The following is a 16,918-nucleotide window of genomic DNA, read 5'->3' on the forward strand; positions in this document are numbered from 1 at the left end:
GGGAGAGAAGGGAATAGGGCTTAAATACCCCTTCTGTTTAGGCTGGGCCAAAAGGCCCAAGCCCTTAGATATCTGAGGCAAAGGAAAGAGATCAGTCCCTATCACTCACGTGACCAAAATGGAGAAACAGTCTCAGGGGCCTCCACCTCCAGCTTCCTTCAGAGCAAGCTTCTCAGAGCACCTCTCCAACCCACCACCTCTAGTCCTCAGACCCCACTATCTTTAAGGAAACCATCCAAGTTCCCTCCCCTCAGTTCTCACATTTACCAATCACTGTCCATGTCTTCCCTGTGCCAATGGTAGCTCTAGCTTAACCCAGGACCACCCAGAGGTCTGTGGCTTTGCACATGTCTGTTGAAGGTCATATTCTCAAATAATTAAATCTTGATCTTTTGCTACAGCCCTTCCTAAATCCTGTTACCCTGAGTAGGGTGGAGATTGGAATAATTAAATTTTGATCTATGCTGCAGCCCTTCCTAAATCCTGTTAGGACTGAGTAGGGTGGAGATTGTATCAATTCTAAAATCAATCATGACTCAAAGAACTTCCTGTTCTATGCTTAAGCATAGGTCAAAGCCCTTTCCATTGTTCAGCAGAAGGTTTCTGTCCTAAAGTAATCTTAAGAAGGGAGGAGGAGGAACCTCCCTTGCCAATGGGGTTCATATTCCAATGGTGAAATTTCCAACATTCACAAGTCTAAGAAATTTTAAGGTTTACAATCATGTCCCATGAGGAACAGTTAAGGCAGGAGTTTTTCACTTTTTTGTGTCATGGACTCCTTTGATAATCTGGTCAAGCCAATGGACCCCTACCCAGAAAATGTTTTTAAATGAACAAAATAAAAGTCAGAGGATTAGAAAGGAAATCAAGTATATTGAAATGGTTATCAGAATATTAAACACATATCCCAAATTAAGAATCTCTGACTTGAAGGAATTTGGGATGTTTAAATTGGAGAAAAAAAGGCTTGAAAAGGAAAGAGGAATAGATAGAATATTGTTGTTATATCGTTTCAGTCATGTCTACATAGCAATCCTTCAAATATTTGAAGATAGTTATGAGCAGCCAACGGGATGCAGTGGATAGAGCAACTAGACTTAGAATCAGAAAGACTCATCTTTATGAGTTCAAAAAATGGCCTCAGAGGAACTTACAAGGAAGAATGCTATCCACATTCAGAGAAAGAACTGTGGGAGTAGAAACACAGAAGAAAAACAACTGCCTGATCACATGGGTCTATGGAGGCATGACTGGGAATGTAGACTCTAAACAATCACCCTAGTGCAAATATTAATAATATGGAAATAGGTCTTGATCAACGACACATGTAAAACCCAGTAGAACTGCGCTTCAGCTGGGGTGGAGGGGAGGGAAAGAACATGAATCATGTAACCATGGAAAAAATATTCTAAATGAATTAATTAAGTAAAATTTTACTAGCTGTGTGACCCTAGGCAAGTCACTTAACCCTGTTTCCCTCAGTTTCCTCATGTGGAAAATGAGCTAGAGAAGGAAATGCCAAACCACTCCAGTATCTTTGCTAAGAAACTTCAAGAAATAAATGAACATATTTGCTAGGTGCTGGAGATTTAAAACCAAAAATTTAATCTCTCCAGGGAAACAATAACTGTATATATACAAATTTGGTAATATGCCCCACTGATATGAATGGAATGGGGAATGGGGGGAACAGACATATTGAAATATAAAGCGTAAGTCTCTCCAGATGTAAAGAAAATATTCCACAGCTCAGAAAGGGCTATGGTTTGAATAGTTCAATAGTCTAGGAAAGATCCAGAGGAACAATGAATTTCCCCTAGGAAACAAGCTACTCCCTGTATCTCCAGACAGTCTAAGACCTGCAGGGATTTGAGAAGTATAACTTTAGGGATCAATATCAGTAAAGCTGGAGTACCTCAAGGAGAATCTGGCTCAAAACTAGGAAGCACTGTCAAACCAGAAAGGCTAGACTACTCCTACCTCTGGCCTAAAGATGACAAACCTCAGAGTCAAGGCTTTAAAGTTGTCCCAGAGCAGAAGCTTCTGCCGGTACTAGGCTGAGGATTGCTGCCCTTGCCTGAAAGAGCACCGGTCGTACTCCAGCTGAAAAGAGCATTGACACACTCTACCAGGGCTTCTGGGTCATGAGAGCAACTAGGCATTTTCTCTAATCCCCACGACCTCTCAAACCACTTCAAAACAGAAAGCCTGCACAAAAGAGAAAACAATTGCAACTATCTTCATGGTCTACAACAACCAGAATCCAAAAGAAGGTTAAAAACATGAATTGATGACTTTGAAATGAAAATGAAATGAAAAAATGACTTTGAGATCACTCTGTATCCCTTTCCTACTCCCATGTTCCTTTCCCCCGAGGACCCAATGCACAGGCTTCCAGAAAAACCTGACCCCAAACCCCAGTTCCCCTTCCTTCTTTCCAGTGCCATGGAGACTCCAGATTCAAGCTACAGAAGTTTGCTGGGCTGTAAAGCTCTGCAGAAGCAAAAACATGCCAGAAATCATGCAGACAGTCAGAATTGCAGCAATCCCATGGCACCAGTGCTCCAAAGTACCAAACTGCCTATGCAAGAGCAGACAACCCCATACCAGCAAAAAAGTAGACAACCCAATAGCACTGGAAAACCAGCTCTCTAAACTAGCATGATCAGGTCAGAAAACTGAGAAAGGCAGGACACCAGGACAGGACAGAAGGGGTGGATGGAAATAGCACTTCCCGAAATCTGAGGGAAAGAATTCAGCAGCCAACTGGGGCCAGTTTGATCCAAACAAAAGTCACTTGGCACAGAGACCTAGCCTAGTGAACCATGAATTGGCCAGAATTTACTTAACATGGGAGGAGGCCAAGACTCTTTGAGATCTCCCTCTAAACAAGTCAACATCAGAGGAGATAGAGTCAGAAAGAAAGCAACAGGAGATAAGGGGAACAGGGGGATGAAGGGAAATTTTTAAATGAACAAAGATCTCAGAAAGAAGGAAACTCAAAGACTTTGAAAGTAATTAGAAAAAATCATGAGAAAAACATTAACATCAAGGAAGTATAGCTTTGAGATCTAGCAAATTAGTTTAGGCATTTATGAATAAATACTGTAAAACAAAGGAAAATGATCCAACACTTGATAAGACAGAGAACCCGGTGGGATTTGAAGAAAACTTGGAACTACAACCTTGAGAGAACATCTCAACAGAAAAATGAGAATTTATAACCTGCACAACAAAAATAATGGGCAAGAGAGAAAAAATTGGAAGCTACAATGACAAGTCTCACCAAAGGAACAAAAAAAGAGAACAATAGATTAGGAATGTAAATACACATAAGAGAAGGTCAACCTAGAAGAAGGAAAACCAGAAAACAATAACATTAAGAGAAAATGTTTTCAATGTGTAAGCAAAACATTCTGATCTAAAAAAGTGGGTACATAGAAACATCCTGAGACCTATAGGTCTCCCAGAAGAACATGATAAGACAAATTAAAAAAAAACACAAAACCAAATACAGGAAATAATAGAAAAGGACTACCCAGAACTTCTGAATATAGGAAATAGAATGCCAGTTGAAATAATTCATAGATTACAGCCAGAAAAAAAAAATCTGCAACTCTAAGATATATTATAGTCATTAAAATTAACAATTTGATTCAGAAACAATTTCTGTAGCCCATCAGGAGAAACCTTCAAATACAAGGCAAAGGAAATGTTTTGCACTTATCATAGTGTGTTAAGAGCACTGGAGCTCAGGACGCTAACCAGGGTGACCTAAAAATCTGAGCTGACACAAGAATGTAACACTCAGCCTACCAGAGACTAAAGGTGGTAAAGACTACAGTGATCCATTCAAGAGTGAGTCCAAGGATTCCAAGGAGCTCAACTTGTCCAGCACAAAGGTTATACCTTGTGAAGGGCCCAGCAGCTAAGCAATTGCCTACTAAGTCAGTCTATAAACATTTATTAAGTATTTATTATGTGTCAGGCACTGTACTAGGCACTAGGTATACAAATATGAAAGTAGGTTAGTCTCTGCCCTCAAAGAGCTTATACTCTAATGGCCAGCCCAATTTACATGGCCATAACCCAGCGGTAGAACAATATTCCTAGTCCAATGACTTACCTTGTCTAGCTGAGCTGCTGAGCAACCTGCCTAGTCCAGCTCGTCTGAAGCCAAGTCACCTGCTTGACCCAGGTATCTGGCAGCATATTTGCCCATGCAGCTAAGATGCTGTTCTTTATGAGGAATCATCCCAGCTAAGCAGGGAGCAACTCATCTTTCTCCAATGCTATACCCTGCAACAACCACACGAGAAAGAGAAGACCTCCAGTTTCTTCTGGTTTAGAGTTGACTTGACTATGCATATTCCCTATTTGTGTGTCTCACAACTAGTGTACTAATTTATTGTACTAATAACCTCTTGATTCCCTGCTATGGGCTCCAGGTGAATTTATGAGAGAGTATGCCTCAGTTTGGGAAGAAAATCTTTTGTAACTCCTATTCTTGCTTTACCACTTGAGTAAATACCTTTGCTAAAAAAATAACTGCACCCACTACCTGATTGTTAAAGAGTTAGGAGGAGAGCTACCCTAATGATTGCCATGAGAGCCTTAACTAGTAACAGCTGCCCCTCTGGGGAGTCAATTCACCAGAGCTAGTGTGGATTAAGGAGATGAGCTCAGAAGGGCTACTACCTATGTATATGCAAATTCAACTCATGAACTAATTCATAAAAGCAGAAATATTCAATAGCCTTTACTGATTGATACAATACAATTTACAATCAATAAAGAATCTTTGAAGAAAGAGTTCAAATTTATGTGGAAAATAATCTAATCCAAAAATCAATGGAAGTCAAATATCAAATCATAGAAATAGTATATAATTTCATTAAAGAAAATGACAACCATCAGACAACATATCAAAATTTTTAGAAAATAACTTAAGATAGGATTTTGGGGTAAGGGAAATTGCAAACCTTTCCATCATTTATCACAATTACCAAAACAATCCTTAGGGGAAATTGTCTATGTCTAAATACTTTTATTAACAAAAGAAAAAATGTCAATGAATTGGCTGTATGACCAAAGAGAAAAAAACTTTTAAATGCAGCAATTTGAAAACCCCCAAACAAAAACAAAAATAGAAATTTTGAAAATCAAAAAGGAGATGAAGAAAATTGAAGACAATAATCCATTTGATTAACGTTATCAAATGACTTGGTGTATAATTAGGCAAAAGTTATTAATACTTTTTTATTTTGTTGCAAGTTATCCTTTTTAATTTTTGACATTTGCAATTTGGCTTTCCTTTCTCTTCTTGAAAATTAACTATTTTACCAGTTTTCTGGAAAAAATATAAGCTTCTGCTATGATCTGCATTCTGCATTTCATATATATATATATATATATATATATATATATATATATATATATATATATATATATGAAATTTTTTTACAATGTAGTTTGAAGGGTTTTTCCCCTTTTATACTAAGACTTTACTTTGGCAAATACAGGGATCATTCTGGGGGAGGAGGGAGTTGTGAAAGAATATATACCTATATATATTATGAAAAAGATAATAATAGCTGTAGGCAAACTAGGCTAATTTTAATTTGGAAAGAGTACCCTTCTAGATTAGTACCATTAAGGGAGTATTAACTGAGAAGAACTGTTAGAATCAAGTTTCAAAGCCCAGAGGTTGATCAGATTCCAGGGCTGGGAAGGAAAATTTTGTAGATGATAGGGTTGTCATAGGAAGCATCAGTTTGTTTTACCCTGGTTCCAAAGCACGCTGAGAGAGCACATTTTACCCTAAGCAGCACCAAATAATCATGTGAGGCATAGCCATGATTTCTAGTACAGTATTCTCAGACTTGTATAAGTAACTCTTCACAGGTGACTGAGGGATACATGACATAGGGTGAGAAGATTTTGAAAGAAAGATGGCATGAGTGAATGTTCAGGAGTTAACTGCAAATAAGGAGACAAAGATATGAGAGAGAGAGAGAGAGACAGAGACAGAGACAGAGACAGAGAGACAGAGAGACAGAGACAGAGACAGAGACAGAGACAGAGACAGAGAGACAGAGAGAGAGAATAAAGAAGCCTTTCCTTTGTCATTATACTTGTGCTAGGAGTCAGTGGAATCCCAGCTTTTGAGACTACGGTTCCTGTGCAATGGACAAGTTAATTCCATTTGCCATTTTCTATATTACTGTATTGAATAAATCAGCTAACACTAAGAAATAAATGGCCTCTAGGGGAAGCTAAGTAGCTGGAGATCCCTAGGTTCAAATCTCACTTCAGACACTTCTTAGCTGTGTGACCCTAGGCAAGTAATCTCCACTGCCTAGTCCTTACCATTCTTCTGCCTAGAAAGAGAATGTTCAATGCTTATTTTAATTGCTTGCTATATATCTTGCAATCCATTTTAAATAAAAGTCCTTTTTAAAAATACTATGATGTTATATATGTGGGGGGGGGGGTAATCACAACCAGTGTTTTAAACTATCCCCCTCTTCATTTCTTCCCCCATTTATTTTGAATTCTAATTTTATATTCCTTTATCCAATTGTTATTTATTCTCCCTGTGTCTCTCACAGAAGGTAGAGATGATAGAAGAGAACACAGCTTCAAATCCTGCCTTAGTCACTTACTACCTATGTGCCTTGGGGCAAATTACTTAATTTTTTTGGACCTCAGTTTTTTTCATCCCTTTTTTTTTCCATTTGAATTAATTTATTTAGTCATTTTAGAACATTATTCCTTGGTTACAATAATCACATTATTTCCCTCCCTCCCTCCCCTCCACCCACTCTTCCCACAACCAATGAGCAATTTCATTGAGTATTACTTGTGTCCTTGACAAGAACCTAATTCCATGTTGTTGTTTGCACTAGGATGTTCATTTAGAGTCTACCTCTCCAACCGTATCCCCTCAATCCATGTAATCAAGCAGTTGTTTTTCTTCTGTGTTTCTACTCCCACAGTTTTTCCTCTGAATGTGGATAGTGTTCTTTCTCGTAGATACCTCCCGGTTATTCAGGATCACTGCATTGTCACTAATGGAGAATTCCATTACGTTCGATTGTACCACAGTGTATCAGTCTCTGTATATGGTTTCCTGGTTCTGCTCCTCTCGCTCTGCATCACTTCCTAGAGGTTGTTCCAGTCCCCATGGAATTCCTCCACTTTATTATTCCTTTGAGCACAATAGTATTCCATCACCAACATATACCATAATTTGTTCAGCCATTCCCCAATTGAAGGGCATCCCCTCATTTTCCAATTTTTGGCCACCACAAAGAGTGCAGTTATGAATATTCTTGTACAAGTCTTTTTCCTTATTATCTCTTTGGGGTACAAACCCAGCAGTGCTATAGCTGGATCAAAGGGCAGACAGTCTGTTATTGCCCTTTGGGCATAGTTCCAAATTGCCCTCCGGAATGGTTGGATTAATTCACAACTCGACCAGCAGTGCATTAATGTTTTAACTTTGCCACATCCCCTCCAGCATTCATTACTTTCTGTTGCTATCATGTTAGCCAATCTGCTAGGTGTGAGGTGATACCTCACAGCTGTTTTGATTTGCATTTCTCTGATTATAAGAGATTTAGAACACTTTTTTCATGTGCTTATTAATAGTTTTGATTTCTTTAACTGAAAATTGCCTATTCATGTCCCTTGCCTATTTATCAATTGGAGAATGGCTTGATTTTTTGTACAACTGGTTTAGCTCTTTATGAATTTGAGTAATTAGACCTTTGTCAGAGGTTTTTGTAATGAAGATTGTTTCCCAATTTGTTCCTTCCCTTATCATTTTGGATGCATTAGTTTTGTTTGTACAAAAACTTTTTAATTTGATGTAGTCAAAATTATTTATTTTACATTTTGTGATTTTTTCTAGCTCTTGCTTGGTTTTAAAGACTTTCCTTTCCCAAAGATCTGACAAGTATACTATTCTGTGTTCACCTAATTTGCTTATAGTTTCCTTCTTTATATTCAGGTCATTCACCCATTCTGAGTTTATCTTGATGTAGAATGTGAGATGTTGATCCAAACCTATTCTCTCCCATACTGTCTTCCAATTTTCCCAGCAGTTTTTATCAAATAGTGGGTTTTGGTCCCAAAATCTGGGATCTTTGGGTTTATCACAGACCCTCTTGCTGAGGTCATTTATCTCAAGTCTATTCCACTGATCCTCTTTTCTGTCTCTTAGCCAGTACTAAATTGTTTTGATAACCTCTGCTTTATAGTATAGTTTGAGATCTGGGACTGCAAGTCCTCCTTCCTTTGCATTTTTTTCCATGATTTCCCTGGATATCATTGATCTTTTGCTCTTCAAAATGAACTTTGTTATGTTTTTTTCTAATTCAGTAAAAAAGTTTTTTAGTAGTTCAATGGGTATGGCACTAAATAAATTAATTTGGGTAGGATTGTCATTTTTATTATGTTAGCTTGTCCCACCCATGAGCAATCAATGTTTTTTTCCAACTGTTTAGATCTAATTTTAATTGTGTGGAGAGTGTTTTGTAGTTGTGTTCATATAGTTCCTGTGTTTATCTCAGCAGATAGATTCCTAAATATTTTATATTGTCTAGGGTGTTTTTAAATGGAATTTCTCTTTCTAATTCTTGCTGCTGAGATATGTTGGAGATATATAGAAATGCTGATGACTTATGCAGGTTTATTTTGTATCCTGCAACTTTGCTAAAGTTGTTGATTATTTCCACTAGCTTTTTGGTTGAATCTCTAGAATTCCTTAAGTAAACCATCATGTCATCCACAAAGAGTGATAGCTTGATCTCCTCATTGCCAATTTTAATACCTTCAATTTCTTTTTCTTCTCTAATTGCTACTGCTAGTGTTTCTAGTACAATCTTAAATAATAGAGGTGATAATGGGCATCCTTGTTTCACTCCTGATCTTATTGGGAATGCATCTAGTTTATCCCCATTGCAGATGATGTTTGCTGATGGTTTTAGATATATACTGTTTATTATTTTTAGGAAAGGCCCTTACATTCCTATGCTTTCTAGTGTTTTCAATAGGAATAGGTGTTGTATTTTATCAAAGGCTTTTTCTTCATTTATTGACATAATTATGTGATTTTTGTTGGTTTGCTTGTTAATGTGGTCAATTATGTGGATGGTTTTCCTAATATTGAACCATCCTTGCATTCCTGGTATGAATCCTACCTGGTCATAGTGAATAACCCTTGTGATGACTTGCTGGAGTCTTTTTGCTAGTATCCTATTTAAGATTTTTGCATCTATATTCATTAGGGAGTTTGATCTATAGTTTTCTTTCTCTGTTTTTGACCTGCCTGGCTTTAGGATCAGTACCATGTTTGTGTTGTAAAATGAATTTGGTAGAACTCCTTCTTTGCTTATTCTGATATTATTTAATATCAAATAGTTTGTATAATATTGGGATTAGTTGTTCTTTGAATGTTTGACAGAATTCATTTGTGAATCCATCTGGACCTGGGGATTTTTCCTTAGGGAGTTCTTTGATGGCTTGTTCAATTTCTTTTTCTGATATGGGGTTGTTTAGATAATCTACTTCTTCCTCTGTTAGTCTAGGCAATTTATATTTTTGTAATTATTCATCCACATCACCTAGATTGCCATTTTTGTTGCCATATAATTGGGCCTAATAGTTTTTAATGATTGCCTTAATTTCCTCTTCATTAGAGGTGAGGTCTCCCTTTTCATCTTGGATACTGTCAATTTGGTTTTTTTCTTAGCTTTTTTTAATTAGATTGACTAGTACTTTGTCTATTTTATTTGTTTTTTCAAAGTACCATCTTCTAGTCTTATTTATTAAATCAATAGTTCTTTGACTTTCAATTTTATTAATTTCTCCTTTGATTTTTAGGATCTCTAATTTAGTCTTCATCTGAGGATTTTTTTTAAACCCTTGCCTTCCGTCTTAGAGTCAATACTGTGTATTGGCTCCAAGGCAGAAGAGTGGTAAGGGCTAGGCAATGGGGATCAAGTGACTTGTCCAGGGTCACACAACTAGGAAGTGGCTGAGGTCAGATTTGAAGTTAGGACCTCCCATCTCTAGGCCTGGTTCTCAATCCACTGAGCTACCCAGCTTCCCCCCATCTGAGGATTTTTAATTTTTCGTTTTCTAGTTTTTTAATTTGCATGCCCAATTCATTGACCTCTGCCCTTCTTAATTTGTTAATATATGAACTCAAGGATATAAATTTCCCCCTGAGTACTGCTTTGGCTGCATCCCATAGGTTTTGAAAGGATGTCTCATTATTGTCATTTTCTTCAATGAAGTTATTGTTTCTACAATTTGTTCTTTAACTAACTGGTTTTGGAGAATCGTATTGTTTAATTTCCAATTAATTTTTTATTTACCTCTCCATGTACCTTAATAATTATTATTTTCATTGCATTGTGATCTGAGAATGTTGCATTTATTATTTCTGCTCTTTTGCACTTGTTTGCAATGTTTTTATGCCCTATTACATGGTCAATTTTTGTGAATGTAACATGTGCTGCTGAAAAGAAAGTATATTCCTTTTTGTTCCTATTTATTTTTCTCTACATGTCTACTAACTCTAATTTTTCTAAGATTTCATTCACTTCTCTTACCTCTTTCTTATTTATTTTTTGCTTTGATTTATCTAGTTTGGATAGAGGAAGGTTCGGGTATGCCACTTTTTTTCATCTCTAAAAGGAAATCATGTTTCTCAGTTTATGGTACTAATTCCAATAGCTGGAAATATAATCAGGCTCTCCTGCCCATTCCCCAACATTTGGAAACTAATGCTGACTAAATGTTAATTTGTGCAAATATTACCTCTGCATTACTAGTAGAAGAGGGTAAAAATCCAATATACAATTCATTTGAGTTACTATAAAGATGAATTCCGACTGTCTGGATCTTATAATTTCTTGACCTTGTGACAAGGAAATCACTTTAAAAGACTGATATATATTAATTTAAAGTCGCCAAGGAATTCAGCTATGTAATTCCTAAATGAAAACTCAAGTCAGCCGTCATCCTTTTATAGAGTTTAATTACAAACAGGAGGAAGAAAGGAATTAGAGAGAGAGAGAGAGAGAGAGAGAGAGAGAGAGAAAGAGAGAGAGAGAGAAAGGGGAGAGAAGGGAATAGGGCTTAAATACCCCCTCTGTTTAGGCTGGGCCAAAAGGCCCAAGCCCTTAGATAGCTGGGGCAAAGAAAGGAGATCAGTCCCTATTACTCACGTGACCAAAATGGAGAAACAGTCTCTGGGGCCTCCACCTCCAGCTTCCTTCAGAGCAAGCTTCTCAGAGCACCTCTCCAACCACTCAGAGCCAAAACTCTCCAACCCAACCCCCCCAGTCCTCAGACCCCTCTATCTTTAAGGAAACCATCCAAGTTCCCTCCCCTCAGTTCTCACATCTACCAATCACTGTCCATCATTTTCCCTGTGCCAATGGTGGCTCTAGCTTAACCCAGGACCGCCCAGAGGTCTGTGGCTTTGCACATGTCTGTTGAAGGTCATATTCTCAAATAATTAAATCTTGATCTTTTGCTACAGCCCTTCCTAAATCCTGTTACCCTGAATAGGGTAGAGATTGGAATAATTAAATTTTGATCTATGCTGCAGCCCTTCCTAAATCCTGTTAGGACTGAGTAGGGTGGCGATTGTAATTTCCAAGACCTGGTTCTGTCATTCCAAGTATCTCTATTGTATCAATTCTAAAATCAATCATGACTCAAAGAAATTCCTGTTCTGTGCTTAAGCATAGGTCAAAGCCCTTTCCATTGTTCAGCAAAAGGTTTCTGTCCTAAAGTAATCTTAAGAAGGGAGGAGGAGGAACCTCCCATGCCAATGGGGTTCACATTCCAATAGACTATCACTAAGAAATTTTCCAAGTATGAAATTTCCCAATGGTGAAATTTCCAACATTTATAAGTCTAAGAAATTTTAAGGTTTACAACCTCCAGATGAAGGTATTAGGATCCTCATTAACCCTATGGCTTAATTAATCCTAATAAAGGACAATTCCTTTGGACCTGAAGAATTTCTTTTCAATAGCCTTTTCAATGCCAATACAAGCACAAGTATCTTATGCTTTTAAGATGAAACTAAAAAAATTACTATCCCTTCTCTCCTTGCATCCAGGCCAGATGAGAATATATCTCCAACTTCTGTCTACTTCTTGCCTCCTTTTATTTTCATACAACCTTTCTCTATGTTACTCTCCCCACCCCAAACTGCAAAAATATTGACACACCTATTACAGAAATGGTTTTTAGTCCATAGAATATTAATTCAATTCTTTCTCCTCTTCTTTTCCTTAATCTTTTATCATCCTTTAGATCTTGGACTAGTAAGATCCATGTTTTTCTTTTAGTGATCTTCTTTGAACCTCAATTTTTAAAAAACTTTGTCCTTCCCTATATGAAAGAATTTATTTCATTGTTTAGTTTTTTCTTAACTGTATTAATTGACCTTTCTTGTATTTCTCTTGTTTGAAGAGTTCACAAGTAAAATAACTCTATTAACTTCTAGTTTCTTTTGGAAAAAATGATTCAATGCTTCTCTTTTATGGAAATACTATCTTTTAATTTTGATAATTAATGACTTAGGAAAAATACTGTCAGCTTTGTAGAATTTGTTAATTTGCAATGTATCCCAGGCTCCTTTGCTTCCTGGAATATGATAGTTCAATCTTTTCTGTTTTATTAAAATGGGAGAGTAGTTCTGATATGTATATATATAGAGAGAGACTTTCCTTGATGGCTAAAAATCTCTTGGTGGTTTACAATATTTGCTATTAGATAATGAAATTCTGAAACTTACATACTACATGTTTTAGTGTTTTAAGCCTGGCGTTTTTCCCAGTCAATGATCGATAGATAGTATCAATGACTGGTTTACATTCTTTTTAAATAATTCTAGGAAATAATCTTGTTTAAAACTCATAAATTTATTATGTTTCTCTTGGAATCTCATGAGCCCTAAATTATCTACTACCTTCAAGGTGAATAACTTTGGCTTATCTAGAATCCATTGTTCTTCCAAAGTTGTCTTTTGTCCTTTTTGTGAACATGTCTTCTCTTTGTATATTTTTTGAGTTCCAAATATGTTATTCTTTTTTTCAATGATTCTACCATTTTGGAAGAATTCTTTACTGGGTATTGTATTCTTTCTTATTAATATTATCGAATTCTTACTTGATTACTCTGTTTCAATAATTTCTTCTTTAAATAAATATATTTCTCTTTTGAACCATTCTAGAATTTTTTCCTGTCATTCCATCATTTCTGGAGATCCAGAAGAATTTTTTACCTTGTTTTCATTCTAATTAATTAGATACATATTAAGTGCAAACATGATGCTTTGTAATGGTAATATAAAAACAAAAATGAAACAACCTCTGCCCACAAAGAGTTTACATTCTATTGGGAAGATATGACAAATCCACAGTTAATTAAATAAAAAGTAATTTCAGATATAGGGAGAGCTCTAATAACTGAGGTAATCAAGAAAGGTACTTACTTTTTCATTAGAGTTTTTTGGTTCACTTTCCTTAAGAACATAGAATTTATTCATTTAATTATAATCTTTTCTGCATTTCTTGCACTTTTTGTTCTTAATGAATTTTAATATTGACTTACCTGCTTGTTCTTTGAATGTTTGACAGAATTCATTTGTGAATCCATCTGGACCTGGGGATTTTTTCTTAGGGAGTTCTTTGATGGCTTGTTCAATTTCTTTTTCTGATATGGGGTTGTTTAGATAATCTACTTCTTCCTCTGTTAGTCTAGGCAATTTATATTTTTGTAAGTATTCATCCACATCACCTAGATTGCCATTTTTGTTGCCATATAATTGGGCCTAATAGTTTTTAATGATTGCCTTAATTTCCTCTTCATTAGAGGTGAGGTCTCCCTTTTCATCTTGGATACTGTCTTATGGCCAGCCTTTCTTAGTATTTTTGTCTTTTATCCTTTTTTTTTCTATTTCTGGTAGCAGTGAACACACAAGCTCCTTCTACTTTCCTTTCTGAGCTGTGTTTGGTCACAAATTCTCCTTCATTTGAAGTGCATGGAACTTTGGTTGGTTCCCTGCCATATGGCTATTCCATAGAGAGAAGACCACAACTGAGTTTATAGCCTGCCTTAAGCACAAAAGTCCTTTCCTCTAGATCGCCAGCACTGCATGGCTGGACCTTCTTCCACAACTCACATTTGAGTCCCCTTTGTAATATAAACCTGAGTGAGTTCAATGTTTTCTACCCATTATGGGTTGTGGTATGCTGCAAGGAGACTGAGGACACAAGAACCATAACTGTACACAAGTTTATAAAGTTGTTTACACAGATTACTGGGAGGCTGGGAAGAATGGGAGCTTTAGGAAGATCAAAGCTGCACTATTATTTCAGGTGATGGTTAGTTGCTTTTGTGGAAGCATTTCTCTTTTCTTCTTGCTTAAGTTTAAATTGTATATTTGGGGCATTTCTTGCTCTTTTAAGGTTATTAGAAAACAAAACTTTGCTAGAAATAACTTACACCATCATCCTACCCAGCTGAGCTCTATCTTAAAAATGTTATACATGAATCCCATGGACTTGATCCATCTTCCTAATATTCCAAATCCAGAAATAGAGTGAGGATGCCATAGTCCATGAAAGCATAAAATCAAACACTTTGACAATTTAGAATTAGTGAGTACGGCTGATACTGAGTAGCAAAAATCCCAATGAGGTCCTAAAGAGTCAGACACAACTGAAAAAATGACTGAACATGCACCAAGCATTATGTTACATGTGGGGAATACAGATATGAAAAGAAAGTAGCCCCTGCCCTGAAAGACCTTGCAATCAAATGGAGAAATACCAAAAGAAAACTGAAAGAGTAGGGTGGGAGGCTGTGCAACAGAGAATGCTGGAGAAGTCAAAATAATATAAAATCAGTGCAAACAGTGGGAAATGAGGAAATATGTCTGTCCTATTCCTTCTCCTTAAATGGAGGAGTTGATGGCTCCTCACTCCAATCAAAGGGACAAAGGATACTGATGAGGCGTAAGTAACAAGACTGAATGCATCTTGCAGAGTGATGAGATTTCCCAATGATGAGTTTATTGAGGGCTATAGTGAATAACTCAAAGAAACCCAAAAGGGGTACTACCAAAGAAGTCAAAGAAGATAATACTTGTATTACCTACTTATTGCACAGGGTTGTTATGAACATTACATGAGATAACATATGTGAAAGTGTTTCTTTTAAGTTGTAAGACACTATGAAAATGTAAGGAATGGTATTATTTTTGTTATGTCAGGCAATATAAAGAAGAACCTTTAAAATGATCCAGCTAAGGAATACCTAGCTTGTGAGATAATAGAAGACAGCATAGTTTGGTGGGGAAAAAAGGGAGAACTTCTGGTCACAGAATCTGAAGTATGAATACTGGCTCTGTAACTTACCTGTGTGACTTTAGGCAAGTTACTTACTTCCCTGAATTTTTGTTTCTTCTGTAAATCTAATTTTTTCCCTCCATGGTCCCTCCCAGCCCCAGACCTAAGGATTTTGACCAAAAATCTTTTTTTAATTAATTAAATTTTCTTTGATAACATTAAAATTCCCACTCATCTCTTCTTTCCCTTCCTGCACTAGAGAAGGAATCATTTTAACAAAATTTAACAAAATTCACCACTGAATCTAAGTGACCACTTGAATATAGTAGGAGGATCACCATTGAGGGAGGAAGTCAGGCTAGATAACCTAGAAAGTTCCTTCCAAATGTGAGTTTCTGTGACCATGGGAAAACCAGTTCACCTCTCTAGACCCTAGGAACAATACATGTCAAGAAAGAGACATTGGATTAGGTGATCTTTAAGGTCCCTTCCAGCTCTGACTTGCTTATAATTCAATAAAATAAAATGTTCCACATAAAAAGCCATATGTAGCTAAGTATTTCCAAAGGACTCACCCTTCTCAATCAAAGGAGTTTTTCACATCATAGACAAATCATTTGTGAGTTCAACTAAAGACTGGTAAAGAAGAAAATTTGAAATAAAGTAGAGACACTAATTCATTGTTGTTGGAGTTGTGAACTGACTCAGCCATTCTGGATGGCAATTTGGAACTATGCCCAAAGAGCCATAAAATTGAGCATACCCTATTTAATCTTGTAATACCACTACTAAGTCTATATCCCAAAGAGATAATTTAAAAATGGAGAAATTACCTATTTGTAAAAAAAAGAGGCAAAGAATTGGAAATTAAGGGCTGCCCATCAATTGGGAATGACTGAACAAATTGTGGTATATATTGGTGATGGAATACTGTTGTACTATAACAAATTTTTCTGAAATCATCTTGCAAATGATAAGCAAGATGATTTCAGAAAAACCTAGAAAGATCTGCATGAACTGAAGTAGAGCAAAATAAGCAGAGAAGGGAGAATATTGTACACAGTAACATCAATATTGTATGATGATCAACTGTGAAAACTTGGGTTACTCTTAGCAATGCAATGATCTGGAACAATTCTGAAGGATTTATGATGGTGAATGCTATCCACCCCCAGAAAAAGAACTGTTGCAATCAGATGGATGTGAATCAAAGCATACTATCTTTCATATAAATATATTTATGGTTTTTTCTTGAGGCTTTGGTTTTATATGCGTATGCTTTTACAAAGATGGAAGAGTGTTTTGCATAATACATATATGGCCCAGATCAAATTGCTTACCATCTCAGAGTAGGGGGAGGGAAGAGAGACAATTTGGATCTTATAATTCTGGAAAACGTATATTGAAATTTTTTATTACATGTAATTGGAAAAATAAAATATCTTTGAATTTTAAAAAAAGAAATAAAGGAGGATGTTACACTGTTCAGTACACTGACAAACTTTTTTTTTAAAGAAAGGGAAAATGTTCCAAGT

This window comes from Monodelphis domestica, chromosome 3 (assembly GCF_027887165.1).
Source record: "Monodelphis domestica isolate mMonDom1 chromosome 3, mMonDom1.pri, whole genome shotgun sequence".
Lineage (NCBI taxonomy): Eukaryota > Metazoa > Chordata > Mammalia > Didelphimorphia > Didelphidae > Monodelphis > Monodelphis domestica.